General features: G+C 40.2%; 1 protein-coding gene and 1 pseudogene across 1 annotated transcript in view; one reads left to right on the top strand and one right to left on the bottom strand.

Annotated features, from left to right (window-relative positions):
• LYPD1 (LY6/PLAUR domain containing 1) overlaps positions 1-22,546 on the top strand; it is a 96,058-nt gene that overhangs the window by 33,306 nt on the left and 40,206 nt on the right. The window lies entirely within an intron of this gene.
• On the bottom strand, positions 20,863-22,044 carry LOC119544469 (annotated as a pseudogene).

Raw genomic sequence — 22,546 nt, 5'->3', positions numbered from 1 at the left:
AACCTCCCACTTCATTCTTCCTTCTCAAGATATTTTTAGCTATTCAGGGTACCCTGCTTTTCCAAATAAATTTGATTATTGGTTTTTCTATTTCTGCAAAGTAAGTTGTTATGATTTTAATTGTTATTGCATTGAGTCTATAAATCAATTTGGGTAGAATTGACACCTTACCTATATTTTGTCTTCCAATCCATGTACACGGTATGGTATACCCTTCCATTTGTTTAGGTCTTCCTTGATTTCTTTTAGAAATTTCCTATAGTTTTCTGTGTATAGGTCTTTTATGTTCTTGGTTAAATTTATTCCTAAATATTTGATTTGTTTGGTTGCTATTGTAAATGGAATTTTTTCTTGATTTCCTCCTCAGATTGCTCATTACTAGTGTCTAGAAGCACTACTGATTTTTGTGCATTGATCTTGTATCCTGCCACTTTGTTTTACTCACTTATTAGCTCTAGTAGCTTTACTTAGATTTTTCAGGATTTTCTACATATAGGATCATGTCTTCTGTGAACAGTGAAAGTTTTACTTCTTCCTTTGCAGTTTGGATGCCTTTTATTTCTTTTTCTTGCCTAACTGCTCTAGCTAGAATTTCCAGCACAATGTTGAATAACACTGGTGACAGTGGGCATCCTTGTCCTAGAGGGAAATCTTTCACTCCTTCCCTATTGAGTATGACTTTTATCATGTTGAGGAAGTTTTCTTCTTTTCCTATCTGTTGAAGTGTTTTCATCAAAAATGATGCTGAAATTTGTCAAATGCCTTTCCTGCACCAAATGAGATGATCGTGTGGTTTTTCCTCTTTAATCTACTGATGTGGTATATTATGATAATTGATTTTCTGGTGTTGAACCAGCCTTGCATACCTGGAATAAATGCCATGTCGTCATGGTGTATAATTCTTTTAACGTGATGCTAGATTCAGTTTGCAGGTATTTTGTTGAGGATTTTTGTGTCTATATTCATTAAAGCGATTGGTCTGTAATTTTCTTGTAGTGTCCTTGTCTGGCTTTGTTGTTAGGATGATGTCGGCTTCATAGAATGAATTAGGTAACTTTCCCTTCTCTTCAGATTTTTTGAAGACTTTGAGCAGGATTCATACTAATTCTTTCTTGAATGCTTGGTGGAATTCACATGTGAAGCCATCTGGTCCTGGGCTTTTCTTTTTTGGGAGTTTTTTGATGACTAATTCAATCTCTTTAGTTGTGATTGGTTTGTTGAAGTCTTCTAGTTCTTCTCAAGTCAACGTAGATTAGTCTTGCTTTTTTTGAAAGTTGTCCATTTTGCTGGATTGTCTAGTTTGTTAGCATATGGTTGTACATAACACCTTCTCATTATCTCCTCTATTTCTGTGGGTCAGTAGTTATGTCCCCCCTCCCATTTCTGACTTTTTTATTTGCATCCTCTCTCTTTTTTCCTTTGTCAGCCTAGCTAAGGGTATATCAATTTTATTTATTGTCTCAAAGACCCAACTTCTGGTCTAGTTAATTCTCTCTATTGTTTTCATGTTCTCAATTTCATTTATTTCTGCTTTAATTTTTGTGATTTCTTTCTTTCTGTTTGCTTTGGGGTTTGTTTGCTGTTCTTTCTCTAGTTCCTCCAGGTGGGCAGTTAAGTTCTCGATTTTTGCTTTTTCTTTTTTAATGTAGGCATTTAGGGTTATAAATTTCCCCCTCAGCACTGCCTTTGCTGCATCCCTTACGTGTTGATATGTTGTGTTCTCTTTTCATTTGCCTCAAGATATTTACTGATTTCTAATTTCTTCCTTGACCTGCTGGTTGTTTAAGAGTGTGTTGTTTAGCCTCCATATATTTGTGAATTTTCCTGCCTTCTGCCTATTATTGATTTCTTACTTCATTCCATTATGATCTGAAAAAGTGTTTTGTATAGTTTCAGTATTTTTAAATTTATTGAGTCTTGCTATGTGACTATCCTGGAGAATGATCCATGAGCACTTGAGAAAAATGTACATCCAATTATTGGATGCAATGCTGTGAAAATGTCTATTAAGTACAGTTCATTTATCAATTTATTCAAAATCTGTTTCCTTATTGATCTTCTGTCTAGATGTTCTACCCATTGATTAGAGTGTTGCATTGAAGATTCCCACTAATATTGTAGAAGTGTCTTCTTCTCCCTTCAGTTTTGTGAGTATTTGTCTCATATATTTTGGGACACCCTGGATTTATGCTTGTTATATCTTCTTGATGGAGTGTTCCTTTTATTAATACATAGTGTCCTTCTTTTTCTCTTTTAATTGTTTGACATTTGAAGTCTACCTTGTTTGAGATTAGTATAGCTATATCTGCTCTTCTCTGGTTGTTTGCATGAAATATCTTTTTCCAACCTTTCACTTTCAACCTGTTTTTGTCCTTGGGTCTTAAGTAAATCTCTTGTTGACGTCATATAGATGAATCCTGGTTTTTTGTTGTTGTTTTTTTTTTTTAAATCTACTCTGCCAGTCTGTGTCTTTTGACTGGGAGTTTAATCCACTAACATTTAATGTGATTACTGTAAAGGCATTACTTTCTTCAGTCATTTTTTTTTTCCTTTTGGATTTTATGTGTCATATCTTTCTTTCCTTTTTCCCTTTAGTTACTCTTACTGATGGTCTTCATTTCTACACTCTTCTCCAAACTTCTCTCTCCTGTCTTTTCCTATCTGTTTGTAGTACTCCCTTTAGTATTTCTTTAGAGCAGCTCTCCTGTTCGTGAATTCTCAGTGTCTATCTGTAAGTATTTTAAACTCTTCCTAATTTTTGAAGGACAGTTTTGCCAGATACAGAATTCTTGGTTGGCAGTTTTTCTCTTTCAGTATCTTGAATATATCGTACCACTGCCTTCTTGCCTCCATGGTTTCTGCTGAGAGATCCACACTTACTCTTATCAAGCTTCCCTTGTAGGTGATGGATTGATTTTCTCTTGCTGCTTTCAGAATTCTCTCTTTGCCTTTGACATTTGACAATTTGATTAGTAAGTATCTTCAAGTAGGTCTATTTGGATCAGTTTTCTTTGGGGTATGCTGCACTTCTCGGACCTATAATTTTAAGTCTTTCATAAGCTTTGGGAAATTTTCATTGATTATTTCCTATTATTCTTACTGCCCCTTTTCCCTTCTCTTTTCTTTCTGGGACACCTAAATCACATATATTCATGCACTTCATGTTGTCACTCAGTTCCCTGAGATCCTGCTTATATTTTTCCATTATTTTCCCTCTGTTCTTTTGTGTGTAGAATTTCAGATGTTCTGTCCTCTAGTTCACTAATCTTTTCTTCTGCCTGTTCAAGTCTGCTGTTGTATGTCTCCATTGAGTTTTTCTTCTATGGTGCCTTTCATTTCCGTAACTTCTGTCATTTGTTTTTTCAAGCTTTCAAGTTCTTCTGTATGAACACCCTGTGTCTTCTTTATATCCTTCATTTCTTTTGCCGTATTTTCTTTCAACTCACTGGATTTGATTTAGAAGATTTGTTTCAACTTTAATTTGTTGTTTTAACTCTTGTATCTCAGTTGAAGTCTTAATTTGTTCCTTTGGCTTGTCCATATCTTTGTGTTTCCTAGTATGACTCATGATTTTTTGCTCTCTAGGCTCTGATTTTCTTGATTAGTTTATTCTGTAACTCATTTTCTCTCTTTTGCCTTGGGCTTTCTTGTTTGCTGGCCTTTATCTCTACCTGTTCTGTGTCTCTCTTGCCAGCCAGTCATCAGATTAGCTCTGCCCCCCCCCAATCTACTCCCAAAACCAGGCACCCACAGCAGCTTGTCTCTGGGGTGTAGGCAATGGGCACCACAGCAAAGTTTCTGTGTATTGTTAAAACAAGTCTCCTGGCACCCAGTGGTGTTTGTTTTTCTCTGGCCAGCAATCCCTGGGTTTGTTTAAAAGCACTGCTTTAACCATTGGGTCAACCATATTTCTCAGCTTAAACAGGGTTCCTGTGTGGGGGGTGTAAATCAGCTCCACTTGGGCTGGTATAAGGTCTGGAGAAGTTCTGAGAATTCCTGCAATTCCTTTGCCCTTTCTGTTCTGCCCAGCGGATGGTGCCATTTGATGACTTAATCATCCTCAAAAGGTGTTGACCTTTTGGATCCAAGGCTGTGTCTGACTGGGCCTGGCTGAATTACCTCTTGGAGCCTGGGCTGAGTCTGGCTGGTGGGGCTGAATTGCCTCCAGGAGTCCCCATCTGAGCAGGTGGGGCTGAAGCTATGCCGTTCTTGTACACTCACTTTTCCAGGCAAGATCTGACTCAATGTGGAGCTGTGTCCCCCACTCTCTCTGCAGCAGAGGACTCCCCCAGCTGCCACAGTTTTCAGCCGCCCCCCAAGCAAGGTTTGGGCCACCAGCTACTGTTTCCCTCAAGGGTGGGGGAAGGGCTTCCAGACCCAGGGCTGGCAACAGTCTCTGCCCACATTTTCTTGGACTCTCTGTCCTTCACTGATCAGGGTCTTGAAATGTCCTCCCCTATACCCTGGTTCTCCAAACAGTAGGGATCTGTCTCACTGCTGTGAGCGATTTTATAGTCTTTGTCCCCGGTGGGAGGTAAGAGGAATCCCAGCTGTGTTTCTGTGTTCCTTCTGGCTGCATGAGACTGAGTGGCGGGGAGGAGAGACGACCAGCCAGTCCAAAACAGGGTTTTCCTACCTGGTACTTTTTCTTCAGTTTGGCACTTGTAGGGTTCTTCTCCAGTCTATACCCTCCTCCAGAGTTTTGAACAAGTCTGGCTTATCTCCCTTTTTAGCTGAATATCTGGGGAGAAGTTTTCAGTAGCTGTTTACATCACCATGTTGATGACATCACTCTCTAGCTGTGTATTTTAATTGAAAAAGGCTCAAGAAGGAAGCTGATGTTTCTTCAAAACAGTCATATTTCTCAGGTACAGTAATAGATGCTTTACATGCATTTTCAACTTCAACCTCACTATTTTACTCTCCCTTTCTCAAAAGGGTAAACAGAGAAGTTAAGTGCATTATCCAAGGAAGTGGCCCAGTGAAAACTCTAGTGTTCTTTCCACTGGGTAAAGAATTATCTTAAAAGTAAAATGAAATGGGGCATCATTCACTTTGACTTCCTCCACTCTATTTTGTGGATAAAGAAACTGAGGCAAATAAATGAGAGGGTCAAGACTTCCGAAAGACCCAGAACTTGATGGAGGAAGTTAATTAAAGACGTTGTTTTTCTAGCTCTTAGCCAAGTGTTTCCCTCCATTCCAACCCATTAGTAATTCTTCCCGGGTCACTTTCATTGGTTAAACACTTAACTATTCCTGTTCATTTTACAAACTTCCTTTGCTTACCTTATGATCAAATCTTATTTCCCATTAGGTTTGCCCAGCATCTATGAATGAGATTTTTGAGCACATAGTCATTTTTGACAGGTCAAGAAACAATGCATTAAAGAAAGCCCCCCATACAACTGGATACCTTCTTAGAAAGTGCCATTGTCATTTCAACTCCCAGATTATCTCTTTGGCAATATAAATTCATTTTAAATGGTATTACCTAAAAGAAAACAAAAGTATCATGTTTTTCTTCTTGTGAAGTACTTCCTACAGAAGACTGAGAAAATCACAAAATTCTTGAACATAATTCTATAAAATTATGGTTAAACTCAGAGGGGAAGAAAAGGCTCTCAAATCAGTATTGATAATTCATTAAAAGGCTCCCCTGGCTCCTTGAAAGTAGAAAATAACAGAACAATGGAGCAACACTCCAGATCCACCATGGTTAAAATGAGGACAGTACAGAAAACGAGAGCTGCCCATGCTAACGCGCTTTCTCGGGGAAAGAAGTGGTGCTTCTGGTTCGTATTGGTAAACCTGAAAAAGGATCCAGGAACTTGAGACAGGGGAGTCAGAGTCAACTCCTAGAGACAGCTGCACTGATACAGGACCTCCAGAAGGGTGTGCTCAAGTTTCCCACAGGGTTTTAACTTTAAATAGAACGAAACTGTAAAACACCTAAATGCTAATTTTACTCAACAGGCTTGTATCATGCCCATGCTGGGAGCTTTCAGCTAGCTGCTCCAGCTCTGCCTTTTCTTCTCTTGCTTTTCCCCTGAAGGTGCGGCTGTTTTCTGTTTGCACAGCATGTGTACCCGCTCTCCAGTCCTCTGGACTCCAGGGCACCCAAAGGGCTAAGGTGTGCTGTGAAGAGCATAACTTCTTCAGAGGTGGTTCATTTAAAATGACAGTTCAGTTAAAAATCATTTTTAAAATATGGAGATAAAATTCTACAAATCCTGTAAAACTAATGAAGGCTTTTGGTAGAGCAGCCTTGAAATATCTAGAACCCAGGGAGACACTTTTTGATATTCTTCAAAAAGGAATGGTCTAAACTGTTGATAGGTTTCTAGTATTACTGGAAGGGAAAGACTGGGTTGAAAGGATAGATTTCATGATGTAATGATATTTGGGTTTTTTTTTTTAATGCAATTTTATTGAGATATATTCACATAACATACAGTCCTTCAAAGTGTTCAGTAAGTTTTCATAGTTGTGCATTGATCACCACATTCAATCTTTGACATTTTCATTGTTCCAAAATAAAATAAAATTTAGAATAAAAAAGACCATCCAAAACATTCCACTCCCCTCCTCCCCCATTGTTCATTTACTACTTTTCACACTCGTTTATTGTTTTCTTTAACTTTATCAAAAAATTAAAACAATAACAACAAAAAAAAATTTCAAACAAAACCAAAACAAAGGAATAAGAAAAAATAACCTAAAATAACTTACATTGCTTCCCACTTGTTCCTGCCTTACCCCAAGAAAATAAACAAACTGTAACCCAACAAAGGAATAAGAAACAATCTAAAATAACTACATTTCTGCAAGCTTGTTCCTACCGTACCCCCGAGAAATTAACAAACCATAGTCGTTCCTGAGCATTCCCATAATATTTAGTATACCCTCCATAACTTACATGTTCTTATTAGATTTCGTTCCCCCTTAACTATTTGCTGTCTACTGCTAGTTCCCCTACATTCTACAATATAAACCATGTATTTTACATTTTTCCAGTGTTCGCATTAGTGGTAACATACAATATTTCTCTTTTTGTGCCTGACTTATTTCGCTCAGCATTATGTCTTCAGGGTTCATCCATGTTGTCATAGATTTCACGACAATCCTTTCCTTTTACTGCCACTTAGTATTCCTTCATGTGTATATACCACATTTTGTTTATCCATTCATCTGTTGAAGGACATTTGGGTTGTTTCCATCTCTTGGCAATTGTGAATAATGCTGCTATGAACATTGGCGTGCAGATATCTGTTCGTGTCACTGCTTTCCGATCTTCCGGGTGTATACCAAAAAGTGCAATTGCTGGATTGAAGGGTAACTCTGTATCTAGTTTTCTAAGGAACTGCCAGACTGTCTTCCAGAGTGGCTGCACTGTTATGCAGTCCCACCAACAATGAATAAGAGTTCCAATTTCTCCACATTCTCTCCAGCATTTGCACTTTCCTGTTTGTTTAATGGCAGCCAATCTAATTAGTGTGAGATGATATCTCATTGTGGTCTTAATTTGCATCTCCCTAATAGCTAGTGAAGCTGAATATTTTTTCATGTGTTTTTTTTTTTTTGGCCATTTGTATTTCCTCTTCAGAGAACTTCCTTTTCATATCTTTTGCCCATTTTCTAATTGGACTGTCTGTACTATTTTCATTGAGTTGTAGGATTTCTTCATATATGCAAGATATCAGTCTTTTGTCAAATACATGATTTCCAAATATTTTTTTCCCATTGAGTTGGCTGCCTCTTCACCTTTTTGACAAATTCCATTGAGGTACAGAAGCTTTTAAGTTTGAGGAATTCCCATTTATCTATTTTTTCTTTTGTTGTTTGTGCTTTTGCTGTAAGATCTAGGAAGTGACCTCCTAATACAAGGTTTTGAAGATGTTTCCCTATATTATCTTCTAGTAGTTTTATGGTACTGTCTCTTATATTGAGGTCTTTAATCCATTTTGAATTAATTTTTGTGTAGGGTGTGAGTTGGGTCCTCTTTCATTCTTTTGGATATGGATATCCAGTTCTCCCAGCCCCATTTGTTGAATAGACAACATGTTATGTCCCAGTTCAGTGGTTTGGGGGCCTTTTGAAAGATCAGTTGACCGTAGATCTGGGGGTCTATCTCTGAATTCTCAGTTTGATTCCATTGATCAATATGTCGGTCTTTGTGCCAGTACACAGTGTTTTGACTACTGTGGCTTTATAATAAGCTTCAAAATCAGGGAGTGTAAGTCCTCCCACTTTGTTTTTCTTTTTTAGAAAGTTTTTAGCAATTCAAGGCATCTTCCCCTTCCAAATGAATATGATAACTAGCTTTTCCAAGTCTGTAAAGTAGGTTGTTGGAATTTTGATAGGAATTGCATTGAATCTGTAGATGAGTTTGGATAGAATTGACATCTTAATGACATTTAGCCTTCCTATCCATGAACAAGGAATATTTTTCCATCGTTTTAGGTTCCCTTATGTAGTTTTCTATGTGTAGGTCATTTACATCTTTGGTTAAATTTATTCTTAGGTACTTGATTTTTTTAGTTGCTATTGAGAAAGGAATCTTTTTCTTGAGTGTCTCTTCAGTTAGGACATTTCTAGTGTATAGGAACATTACTGATTTATGAGCATTAATCTTGTATCCTGCCACTTTGCTAAATTTGTTTAGTAGCTCAAGTAGCTGTGTCATTGATTTCTCAGGGTTTTCCAGATATAAGATCATATCATCTGCAAATAATGACAGTTTTACTTCTTCCTTTCATATTTGGATTCCATTTGTTTCTTTGTCTTGCTGGATTGCCCTGGCTAGCACTTCCAGCACGATGTTGAATAACAGTGGTGACAGCGGGCATCCTTGTCTTGTTCCTGATCTTAGAGGGAAGGCTTTCAGTCTCTCACCATTGAGTACTAAGCTGGCTGTGGGTTTTTCATATGTGCCCTTTATCATATAGAGGGAGTTTCCTTCAATTCCTACTTTTTGAAGTGTTCTTATCAAAAAAAAAAAGATGCTAGATTTTGTCAAATGCTTTTTCAGCATCTATTGAGATGATCATTTGATTTTTCCCTTTTGATTTGTTAACGTGTTGTATTACATTGATTGATTTTCTTATGTTGAACCACCCTTGCATGCCTGGAATGAACCCTACTTGATCATGGTGTATGATTTTTTTAATGTGTCTTTGGATTCAATTTGCAAGTATTTTGTTGGGAATTTTTGCATCTATATTCATTAGGGAGATTGACCTGTGGTTTTCCTTTCTTGGTTTTAGTACTAGAGTGATGATAGCTTCATAAAATGAGTTAGGTAGTGTTCCATTTTCTTCAGTGTTTTGAAAGAGTTTAAGTATGTTCAGTGTCAGTTGTTTTTGGAAAGTTTGGTAGAATTCCCCTGTGAAGCCATCTGGCCCTGGGCATTTATTTGTGAGAAGCTTGTTGATGACTGATTGGATCTCTTTGCTTGTGATTGGTTGGTTGAGATCTTCTGTTTCTTCTCTGGTCAGTGTAAATTGTTCACGTGTTTCTCAGAAAGTATCCATTTCCTCTACATTATCTAGTTTGTTGGCTTACAGTTGTTCATAGTATCCTCATAATTTTTTTAATTGCTTGCGATCCGAAGTAATGTCACTTCTCTCATGTATTATTTTATTGGGGTGTTCTCTCTTTTTTATTTTGTCCGTCTAGCTAGGGTCTTGTCAATCTTTTTGATCTTCTCAAAGAACCAACTTTTGGTGTTATTTATTCTCTCTGTTTTTTTTTTTTTTTTTTGTTCTCTATGTCATTTATTTCTACTTTAATCTTTGTTATTTCTTTTTTTTCCTACTTGGTTTAGGATTAGTTTGCTGTTTATTTTCTAGCTTCTTCAGTTGTTCCATTGTTCTTTGATTTTAGCTCTTTCTTCCTTTTTGATGTATGCATTTAGAGCTACAAATTTCCCCATCAGTACTGCCTTTGCTGCATCCCATATGTTGTGTTCTCATTTTCATTCATCTCTATATATTTAGCAATTTATCTTGCTGTTTCTCCTTTAACCCACTGATTGTTTAAGAGTGTGTTGTTTAACCTCCAGATATTTGTGAATTTTCTAAGTCTCCAGTGGTTACTGACTTCTAATTGTATTCCATTGTGATCAGAGAATGTGCTTTGATTAATTTCAATCTTTTTAAATTTATTGAGGCTTGTTTTATGGCCCAGTATATGATCTCTTCTGTAGAAAGTTCCATGAGCACTAGAGAAGAATGTGTATCCTGGTGATTTAGGATGTAATGTTCTATATATGTCTGTTAATTCAAATTCATTTATCAGATTGTTTAGGTTTTCAGTTTCCTTACTGGTCTTCTGTCTGGTTGCTCTATCTATAGGAGAGAGTGATATATTGAAGTCTCCAACAATTATTGTGGAAACATCTGTCGCTTCCTTTAGTTTTGCCAAAGTTTGTCTCATGTATTTTGGGGCACCTTGATTGGGTGCATAGACATTTATGATTGTTATTTCTTCTTGTTGAATTGTCCCTTTTTTGTAAGAGAACTTCTTTGTCTCTCAAAACATCCCTGCATTTGAAGACTATTTTATCTGAGATTAATATTGCTACACCTGCTTTCTTTTGGCTGTAGCTTGCATGGAATATTTTTTCCATCCTTTCACTTTCAATTTCTTTGTGTTTCTGTGTCTAAGATGAGTCTTTTGTAAGCAATATATTGATGGTTCATATTTTTTAATCCATTCTGCCAATCTATATCTTTTAATTGGGTAGTTTAATCCATTAACATTCAGTATTATTACTGTGAAGGCATTTATTGAATCAGCCATCCTATCCTTTGGTTTATGTTTGTCAGAAATATACCCATTCCCCCTTTATTTCTTTTAATGTACCCCTCCAAATCCCTGTCCATACCTCTCTCTCCTTTCTTTGTTTCCCTGTTGGTAGGGCTCCTTTTAGTATCTCAAGCAGGGCAGGTCTCTTGTTAGAAAATTCTCTCAGCATTTGTTTGTCTGTGAAGATTTTAAGCTCTCCCTCAAATTTGAAGGAGAGCTTTGCTGGATAAAGAATTCTTGGTTGGCAATTCTTTTCTTTCAGAATTTTAAATATGTCATGCCACTGCCTTCTCGCCTCCATGGTGGCCACTGAGTAGTCACTCCTTAGTCTTATGTTGTTTCACTTGTAAGTGGTGAATTGCTTTTCTCTTGCTGCTTTCAGAACTTGCTCCTTCTCTTCAGAATTTGACAGTCTGTTCAGAATATGTCTTGGAGTGGGATTGTTTGGATTTATTCTTTTTAGCATCTATGATTTGTGATTTATGTTGTTTAGAAGCATTGGGAAGTTTTTCCCAACTATTTCTTTGAATACTCTCCCTGGACCTTTACCATTCTCTTCCCCTTCTGGAACACCAATGATTCTTATATTTGTGTGCTTTATGTTGTCCATCATATCCCTGAGATGCATTTTTATTTTTTTTATTTTTTTTCTCCATTCTTTCTTTTGCACTTTCACTTTCTATTTTGCCCTCTTCCGGTTTGCTGATTCTTTCCTCAGCTTCCTCTAATCTAGTACTGTGTGTGTCCAGAATCTCTTTAATTTGATCAGCAGTTTCTTTTACTTCCATAAGGTCATCTTTTTTTAATTTACTCTTGCAAATTCTTCTTTATGCTCTTCTAGGGCCTTCTTCATGTCCTTTATTTATATCATGTGCCATGATGATGTTTGTGATTACTTCTTTTCTTAATTGCTCCATGTACTGTGTCTCCTCTGATTTTTTGATTTGGGTGTTTGGGTTTGTTTTAGCCATAACTTCTGGTTTCTTCCTGCTTTAAAATTTTTCTGTTGTTTTTAGCATCTTGCCATTTGCCTATCTTGATAGGATTCTTCTAAAATATGCAGGCTTATATGAATAATTATCTATAATTTGTCAGAGCTACAACTTGGTGGAGTGCACTTTCTCTGACTTACCAGCAGATGGTGCCCCCTAGCCACCTATTACCCTCAAGCCAGTTCCCCCCAGCTTCGTCTGTGCAGTGAGTAGGGGGTCCAAATCTTGTGGGGGTCCAATCAGTGCACCAAATTTCCATGTGTAGTTGATGCAGCTATCCCTGAAGGTGAGGGGTGTGCCCTGTGCAGTTAGGGTGGGAAGGTGGCTTTAAGACTCAAATCTCCCAGGCATTTCTGGAGATTTAAAGCTGTTGCAAGAGTCAAACCTTCGGCTCAGACTCCGCACAGTTTCTCTCTGCTGTAGGCCCACAAGTCCCAGGGATTGGTGTAGGGCCCTTGGGACTTCCATGCAGGACCCTGCCTTAAGGCCATGCCCTCTGTGGGCCCCTGCAGAGGGAAGACTGTGCAGTGTCACAGGCGAGCTAAATCCCCTAGGGAAGCTCTCTGCCACGGCACCGCACAGGGACGTTCCCTGCCCACTGAGAAGATGGCTATATGGGGCGTGGTAATTGCCCCCTTCCACAGGCCTGTGCTTTCCCAGCTCCGGGGCAATTAGCTGCGGGTGTATGAAAAGTTATCATCCACCCCAGATACTGAGGCAGGTTCCTGGGGCATGGAAGGCACTCCCCACCGTACTCAACTGCATGGCTCTCACTGCCGGATCCACAGCTGCTTTTGGGGTTTTTAAACTAATCATCTCCAAACGCCAATCCCCAGTTTCTCCCGACCACGGCATGGCTGCTGTTTTCCCAGCAGCCTCACTCACTTGTTTCTGAGCACAGACTCTCGGTTTCACCAAATGCACCAAAAGCGACAGGATTTAGTGGACCTTGTCCAGCTAGTGCAACACTGAAACTGGTATTTGGCGCACTTTCTGTCTTTTATCTAGTGTTTTTCATGGAGAAGTAGTTTGCTCTCTCTCTCTCCTAAACTGCCATCTTGGAGCCTGTCTCGCTACTTGAGTTTTAATAGAATAGAGCAGAGGTCAGCAAACTGTGGCCCCTGGGCCAAATCTGGCTCACTGCCTGTTTCTGTAAATCAAGTTTTATTGGAACACAGCTGTGCCCGTTTGTTCATGTATTGTCTGTGGCTGCTTTCATGAGACGTTGTTAGAGTTGAATATTTGCAACCTTCTGACCTGCAAAGGCTAAAATATTTACTATATTACTATGTAGCCCTTCACAGAAGAAGTGTGCTAACTCTGGAATAGAAACTTACTGTATACCATGTAGGTTTTGAACACGAAAAGCCACCTCAGTGGGATATTAAAGAGCCAAAGGGAGGAAACCACCTTGGTAGACGGTGGCCAAACTTGCTCTTGCCTTGTCACCTCCACAAGTATCCTGGACATCTCACCTGGTCCCCTCACATATGACCTAGGGGATGGATGGGCTCCAGTGAACATTTATGCCCTCAAAATTGAAGTCCTTGCAGAGTAGTCACTTGGGGAAAATTTATCTTCTAAATGAGGCTGATTGGATAATGCATCATGAAAATGCAATAGAAGGAAACAAATGTGGTCAACGAAGAGAATAGGAAGCAAAAATCGTGGCTCATCTCTCACTCTCCGTGGCAGTGGATCATCAGGGATGTCTGGGGTTTCCTTGGTCCCTGCTGCAGAACAATAGCCCTGTGGTGATGTGTAAGGAAATCTTCATGGTTAGGGACAAGCCTTCTCCTTGGATAAAGTTAAAATTTGCATCTATAGTCGGTATGTCCTTTCTCCCTCCCCTTGCCTGATAAAGAATCTTGATAGACAATGATTTTAACCAATAGGATAGAGCTACACCGGCAATTTAGTACACCTGGCATCTGTCCAGAACTGTGTTTCTCACTCTCCATTATGTGGAATTCCAAAGCTGCAACCACCACTGGGCTGGGTTTACTTCAAACAGGAAGTTCCAAGGGTTTTTTGTTCTTTTTGTTCTGCCTGCTCATTCTCTGCTGACCCAGCTGTGTTAGGAGCAGGCAAAAAGAGCTGGACTCAAAGAGAAAGCACAATCTTCTTCTCTTCTGTAATCAATAATTCAGCCCCATAAAGTAAGCCCAATGCCTGACTGAGCGCTTGCTGCAAAAGAGAAGACAGGGGCCATCCAGTATCCACATTGGCTTCTAAAATTTCATTCTTTTCTTGCTCTTTCCTTCTGCCCCATCTCCTGGCTTGCCTTTGGTCTTCCCCCATCTGAATGCAAAGCTAACACATCTGCTAAGATGTGACCCAAATATAAGATGCTGGGGTCCAAGAGGAAAAGAGATAGTGTGTGAAAAGTCAGGGGAAAAGAGCCAGTCATTGTAAATGTCAGAGCAGATCAGTCAGTTATGGTTGAAGCCGTGCCCTCTGAGTTAAGCACCATGGTGTGCATCAGTTCAAGTAGCTACTTGTGTGAATTAAGGAAAGCAACAGGACAGCATTCCAATGACAGATAATAATAACAACAATGACAGTAACAACAGCAGCAGACACTTAGAGCACCTACTCTGCACCAGGCCCTTTCTGAGTGCTTTGCACACATTCATTCTTTTAACCTGAATCTCTGATGTCTTAATGAATGTCTGTAAAACACAGAGGACACATGATGCTGCAGGGTTCTCTTTATACTGTCTATTTGGATGCATTTTGATCCAAGTATATATTTAACTCGAGTGTGAAGAGTACTGGGGATCCAGTGTTGCTCCTTTTTCCTTATGTCCATGCCTTAGGTTTTCAGTATAACTCTTCTTAGCATAATTTCCTTCATAGTCTGATTTCACCGGTCCCAGGAGACAGGCACAATTGGTAGAGTGGAATGAACTCTCCTGGAAGTATCCTCAGCATTTTATTTACTCCTTCATTCCTTGGCATACCCATCATTCATATCTAAATAAGGGAGATTAATATGAATGACTTCCCTAGGGAGCACAATCTGTGAGATCTTTAAAGGTAGCTCAGCCACCCACCTGAACCTGGTGCCCACAGGAGGCCATCACCTCTCTCAAGACTTAAAGAGGATTACCTTTTAATCACTGGATGTCTTGATTAATTTGCTGATTATGGGTGGCGTGTTCCATTAGCACCTTCTGGTCTGCAGATTAGATCCGTGAGAAATGAATCGGCATTGGCAGGAGTCCTCTCCAAGCCGCTGGCGGGTGAAGCAGCCTGGAAGCTGGTCCAAGCTGGCATGAGCCCAGCCTCGTTTGATGGACAGCCCTTCATCAGGCGGCCCAGACTGCTAGCTGTGTGTCTGCCGTCCCGTTACCGAGTCAGAACCTCTCACGGCCCTGCCCTGTGTCAACCAAGGTGTGTTCTAGCTTTATGTAACCTCTGGTTCCCAGGCCTCACCAGCCTGGGAATAAATTTCAGGTCACAGCTATCAGGAAAGCGCCCATTATCATGGGACCTCTGGACTCCTTCAGGTTATCCTTCTTCCCTCTGTCTTCTTGTCTTCTCTCTTTCATTCATTATCTTCCCTAGCCGTCTTCTGGCCATTCATAGCTTCTTCTAGCCATTCATATCCTCCCTTTCTCTTTCCTTTCTTCCCTCCCTCCATTTATTTATTCATTCGGTAAAAGTTTAAGTCCTTATTATGTACCAGGCCTTCTTCTAAGTGCTGGAGCTTACATTAGGTGATAAAGATTCGTTAGTAAAATATGTAGTGTATTAGACCTGATGAAGGGGGAAATCATGCAGGGAAGGGGGTGGGAAGTTCCCTCAGCTATTTGGAGGATGCTCTTGGACACTGCCTTCTGCTGCCCTCATCTTGCAGTGGGTGGCTTCTGACACCTCCAGGGCAGCCATAAAGATGCAGGAAAACCAAAGCCTTGGCCAGCTGCAGCCCAGCCACCGACTCCTGATAACAGATCCCATGGCAGGCAGTGTAGTAGGGTGGTGAAGAACAAAGATTCTGAAATCCAGCTTCCTGGATTCAAATCCCAGGTCTACCACATACTATCCGTGTGGCCCCTAAGCAAATGACTTAACCACTCCCTGCCTCAGTTTCCCCACTTGCAAAATGGGGATCGTCACTGGAGTTATTACAGAGATTAACTACGGTGCTGCTAAGGTCATGCTAAGCCACGGGGCCCTTTGACAGACCCATCTGGGGTTCAGGGAAGCTGTGATGCCAAAGGCTGGGCTGTGTTCATGCTGAGGTGGTGCAGACCCACCTGCCGCCCTGGTGCTATGGGCCGCTGTGCACTCCAGGTCTCGGCGGTTTCAGTGAAACAGCTCACTCAGTTCATATGGTAAAATTCTGTAAAGTTGTAATTGCAGATGCAATCCATGACTATGTCCCCACATTCCATTGAATATATTCCCACATAAAACATTCAAATAACACAAATTAAAAGCGCTTCCTGACTACTGCCCATCCCTAAAGGAACTTCCACTGACTAGTGCGTAGCCTCCCGGACCCTTCTCTGATATAAGCTCACACTCTTAGATGTGTACACACACACACACACACACACACACACCCATAGACACACCTCAAGAGCACATGTTGTGCAGCTTTGTATTTTTCCTTACATAATTGGTATACTTAAATATCATTTATGGAACTTCCTTTTTCACTCATTGAGAACTTTCCAGATCAGTTCTCTGCCCTTTCCTTTTAAGTGCAGCTTAACATCCCACAGTGTAAATGTACCTTGTTCCTAGTAAGGATTTGCACACATGAAAGTGTGTTTTGTTGGGGAGAGTACATGCCGAGAAATGGAATTGTTGGGTCTGAACATTCTAAATTTTGATAGATAGTTGTCAGTTGCTCTTAGGCCGATTTATACTGCCATGGAAAGTCTTGAGACGCCCATTCTGGTTTTACTCACAGCCTCTTCTTCCTCCGGCCCAGACCCGAGCTCATGGGGGCTGGGGTAAAGAGAAAACAGACAGACAGACACACATGCCTTTTCCCTGTAACCCTGAGGCTTGGGCTTTGGGGCAGCCCTTCGTAGCTGCCTCTCTATGAAGGTGCCTTCATTCCCAGAGTCTGATGTACACCGTTCGGAAGGGACTTAGATTACACCTGGAAAGTGGAGCCATTTAATAAACGGGTTCTTTGGGGGCATTGTTCACTTCAGAAGGTAAAAAATAATAATAAAAGGTACTTTATTTGCACAGTTATGATTTCAAATGGTTAAAAAGGATTTACAGTTTTTCTCCATCCCTATCCTTTGGGCATCCATTACCACTCCCCAGAAACAAATAATGCTGTCTCTTACTTGGGTATTCTTCTGGAAACATTTTGTGCATATTGTATGTAAAATGTAATTATGTGTGCATAATTTTCTCCATTTTTTTCCCCTGAATGGAAACAGATCCCACAGCAGGCAGTGTAGGAGGGTGGTTAAGAAGAAAGATTCTAAAATCCAGCTTCCTGGATTCAAATCCCAGCTCCACCACATATTACCCATGCAGTCCTTAAGCAAATGACTTAACCACTCCCTGCCTCAGTTTACCGATATGCAAAATGGGGTCATCACTAGAGTTGTTACAAAGATTAAATGAGTTAATATTTGTAAAGCTCTCAGAACTATACTGGGAACATAGTAAGAAGCATGGAATCATTTGTTAAATCATGAGGGAGGGGAGGAAAGGAGGAAGAAAGGAAGAAGGAAGGAACTCACTAACTGAACTTTGCTTTGTTTTCAACAAAATACCTTGGAGCACAGTCCTAATTCTTTCACAGCTGTATAGCATTCCATGGTGTGGATGAGTCCCAGGTGATTAGTCAGTCCCCAGGTGATAGTGTCACTGTCAGTTCTTCTGCGTCTAGAAACTACTTTGTGATGAACAACCTCCTACATAGTCACTGTGGACATGTGTGAATATGTCTGTGAGATAAATTCATTGAAGTGGAATCACTGGGTCAAAGACTATTTGCATTTGCAATGTCGGCAGCTCTTGCCACATTGCCTTCAGAAAGTTTATATAAATGTATGCTCTTAACCAACAATGTGTGAGACGAACAGTGTTCCAAGACACAGGAATACAATGCTAGTGCATTTTTCATCTCTGCCCAAAAGACAGGTAATAATGATATCTCAATGTAGTTTTTTATAAAAAAACTTAGTTGCAAATAATTTCAGACTCACAAGAAAGTTGCAAAAAATAATATATAAACAATACAGGAGCTGAAATATATCCCCTACACAAATAACCAGGTTTACTAACTTTTAACATATCCATCCTTCCTTCTCCCCACCCACTCACCTATCTAATCTTCTAAATATTTGAGAGTAGGTTGCATACATCATGTTCCTTGAACACTTTATACTTCATGTATATTTCCTAAGGACAAGGAAATATTTACTTATTTAACTATATTAAATACTGCTACCAAGTTCAAGAACTTTAATATAAAGCATACAGTCTATGTTCCAGTTTATTCAGTTGTCCCAATAATGCACTTGTGGGCATTTTCTCCTCCATTAGATCCAGTCTGATATTATTATTAGATCCAGTCTATCATATAGTGCATGTAGTTATCATTATCTCTTTAGTCTCCCCCTCCTTTTTAAAAATTGTGGTAACAAATACAACTTCAAATTTCCTATGTCAGCCATTCCCAAGCATCAAATTCAGTGGCATTGATCATATTTTCAGGGTTGTGCTACCAGCACCAGCATCCCATTACCAAGCCCTTTCCATCACCCCAAAGAAAAACCCTGCACCCCTCATGCCTTAATTCCCCATTCCTCCTCCTGCTGCCTCTGGGAACCTGTAATCTACTTTCTGTCTCTATAAATTTGTGTTTTTTAGTTATTTCAGGTAAGTGGAATTGTACAATTTTCAGTCCTTTCATTTCTGGCTTATTTCACTTATCTGAAATCCATATAGTACCATGTATCAGAACTTCATTCATTTCTATGGCTGAATGATATTCCATTGCATATATGTAGCACATTCTGTTTATCCATTCATCTGTTGTTGTACTCTAGGGTTATTTCCACCTTCTGGCAGTTGTGAATAATGCTACTGTGAACATTGTGTTTGAGTCCCTGCTTTCAGTTCTTTTGGGTATACACCTAGAAGTGGCATTACCAAGTCATATAGTAAGTCTGTGTTTTTCATCTTGAGGGACCGCCAAACTAATTTCCACAGTGGCTGCACCATTTGACATTCCCACCAGCAATGTACAAGAATGCCTGTTCCTCCACATCCTCATCAGCACTGGTTAATTTCTGTTTTTGTGTTTTTTTAATAATAACGTGTGTATGATTTTGATTTGCATTTCTCTAATGGCTAATGGTGTTGAGTATCTTTTCATGTGCTTATTGGCTATTTGTGTATCTTCTTTGAGAAATGTCTATTCAAGTCCTTGGTCCAATTTTTTTTTTTTCCCAGAAGAAATCTTATAAATGTTAGGCTGATTCATAAGAGCTGCTCTGAGCAGTTACCGTTTGTTTACAATGAGGAATTATTGAGCTGAACATACTGTACATGGCAATTAGAAGTCGTCATGGCAAGAGAAAACCACAGCCTACTTGCTGCAGCCAACATGAAAATAACCATAGAACATTGGGGGGAAATATAAGGATTAAGTTAAGGTTTATGTGTGTGTTTATATATATATGAAAAAAAAAACTCTTCAGAAATCTTAAAGGAAAGGAATATCTGGCACTCACGGAATACAAAATTACACAGACACCAGAATACAAAATTACAATTGTGTGACTCCAGGCTTTCCCCATCTCTTCAAAGGGCAGAGATGGGAAGAAGACAGTTGAAGCCAACAAGGAATTCTATAAAACAAAGACTTAGAAACCTTACAAATATGATTAAAATCTAAACTTGTTTTACTTTTTTAAAAAAATTTAAATATATCAAAAGACCTGCTTTAATGAAATGCTACTCCCACCAGAAAATAACCCCAAAACCTCCCTTGTCAGGAGCATAAAGCTTAAGTTGACCAGTTAACTCATACTGCTAAACTCCTGGTTGTACAAACGCATGTGTGTCTTTTAAACCAGAGCCACCAGGCTCACGTGACTGTTACTGCTTGTAACCTGCTTTCCAGAACAATTTTCACTCCCTTTGGAAGGGTGGGCAGGGCACAGTGAAACTTCTAATGGTAGGAAGGGAATAATGGCCCCAAATAGTCAATTTTTCAAGTAATGCCTCTCCCACCCCTGCTCAAAGGGAGATCCTTATTTTAGTCAGACTACTTGCATCAAATTTGCCTCCTGGTATTTAGAATGGTTTTCTCCCTTAGAAAAACATACATATCCATATGTATATATTTTGTTTTGCTTTTACATTTTAATATAAAAATACTACTTTGCTTTGTGTTACAAATGGAGGACCAAGCAATAGGAACTTCTTCTTCTTCTAAAAGTAGGGATAGCCGTCAGCTAATACTGAGCTTTGTGTTCAAGCAAGGGCATTTGGCCTCAAATGAGAGAAGCATAATTCAGGAGATCAAGGGCATTTTCCTCTAATTTCCCTAACCCTTCTTTCTCTACTAATTCCTACTTCAAAAGGAAAGTTGGTTATAATCTTTTCAAAAAAATGGAAGTTCCCACCAAAGGGGGGGGGGGGTATGTTCCCAACTAAGTGCAGAGTAAGTCAGGTCCCCCACACCTTCAGCTGCCTCATAGACAAAGTCCTGCTCTCCCTTCACACACACAGATGCTCTCTGTCCAGACAGCTGTGCCCACCAGACAAACACACCTGATTAAATGGGAGCAGTGTTTGTCTCCCCACCCCCTCCCCACTAATGCACTATTTCCTCACTCTTCAGAGCTTCTGTGACGGGATAAAAAGGGGGTGGAGTGGGTATTAAGAGATAAGAACTTGACCCCTCTACCCTGTCCCAGTAAAGCAAGAGTCATTAACTGGGCATGAGAAATAAAAAAGACTTGATATTCTGCCCTTTGAGTTACAGTTAATAGGACAATTGGGAGAGAGGAAAAGTGGGAGTGGGATAAAGAACTGGGAGGGGTTTGATGGCTGGAGGTCTAGTCCACTTAGTTCTGGTTCTGGAAGGGCTCATCGCCAGGCTTGTTGAGAAGACACATGCGTTTAAGGGCTTCTGTCACCTCAAAGGGTTCACACTTGGCAGAGGGGTGGCGGTCTTCAAAATAACCCTTCTTCTCCTGGCCAACGGCCCGGAGAATGCACATGCTGGTGCCACGGTTGGCTACACCAGCAGAGAAATTGTTGATGTTGGAGGTTCTGTGGAATCCAGTTAGGCTCTGGGCATTGTCCAGGCTTCTTGGGATCTTAGATGTGAATGTGGTACTGGTGCCGCTTGCTTGGTTTCTCAATGGACTCCTTAGTGTACTTCAGACCGTTCTTTCTTCGCATGGCCTTGATGCCTTCAATATGGCAGCCTACACCATTCCAGCTCCCAGGATCGAAGATTGCTATCATGCCAAAGTCTTCACATACAATGCAAAATGAAATGGGCCACCCAGTGATGATCCCTGTGTCGATCCCTTCACAGGGTCTTTTCTGGAATTCCCACCGGGCAGGCATGGCCTCAGCATTTGTTCCCGCAATTGTGATGCCAGCGTACGAGCAGGCCCAGTGATGGTCCTCCGTGGTGTCTCTGTCATGGGCTTTGTCTGCCCCCGCGCCGTGGTAATACAGGCCTTGGCACCCAGGGAAGCCATTGGAAGGCCAGCCAAAGGGGTGTCCATCTGTCCCCATCAGGATATACTTCTATGTTCCAAACCAGGGGTACTGGTCGCTCACCATGTCCATTATCCCTTTACAGGAGTGCCTTAAATTGGGCTCTTCAAGCTTTTGGTTGTACTTGAAGACTTCACAGAACACCAGCTTGTTGGGATCCTTGTGGAAAGTGTCCCAAAACATGGCAACAGGGTTGAGATACTTGTCAGTGTTGGAGCCTTCAGAGTGAAAAGTACAAGAGCCATTGGAATTCCATTCGGGCTCACTGCCCTGGGTGGGGTCTTGTAGCAAAGTACTTCTCCTGCCATTGATCAGGTATACATGGCTTGGACTTTCTCACCCTGAGGCAGAACCATGTTTACCTGCTTGATGCCTTTGTTCAGGTGGGAACTTGTGAGGTGGCCATGATGGAAGGTGTTCCACGCAGCGAGCAGGACAGAGTGGGGGCAGGTCATGAGAGCAAAGAGAGAGGAGGCCGGTGGTGTGCAGGTGAGACGCTCAACTCTTCTCTTCATCTTGGCTCAGCCATTTTTTAATTGAGTTTTTGTCTTTTTGTTGTTGACTTGTAGGAGCCCTTTGTATACTCTGGATATGAAACCCTTATCTCCCATTTTGTAGGTTGTCTTGTTACTTTCTTGTTAATGTTCTTTGCACAAATGTTTTTGATTTTGATGAAGTCCATTTTATCTATTTTTTTCTTTCATTGCTCATGCTTTGGGTGTGAAGTCTAAGAATGCACAAGGTCCTGAAGATGTTTCCCTGTGTTTTCTTCTATGAGTTTTATAGCTTTAGCTCTTACATTTAGGTCATTGATCTGTTTTGAGTGAATTTTTGTAGATGATGTGAGGTGGGAATACAGCCTCATTTTCTTCGCATGTGGATATCTAGTTTTCCCAGAACCATTTGTTGAAGAAACTGTTCTTTCCCCACTAAGTGACATGACACCCTTGTAAAAAAAAGTTAGTTGGCCATGGATGTGAGGGTTTATTTCTTAACTCTCAGTTCAACTCCATGGGT

Source organism: Choloepus didactylus, chromosome 9 (assembly GCF_015220235.1).
Source record: "Choloepus didactylus isolate mChoDid1 chromosome 9, mChoDid1.pri, whole genome shotgun sequence".
In the NCBI taxonomy this organism is placed as follows: domain Eukaryota; kingdom Metazoa; phylum Chordata; class Mammalia; order Pilosa; family Megalonychidae; genus Choloepus; species Choloepus didactylus.
Note: the sequence above shows the minus strand (reverse complement) of the source record. Positions and strands in the feature narration are given on the sequence as shown.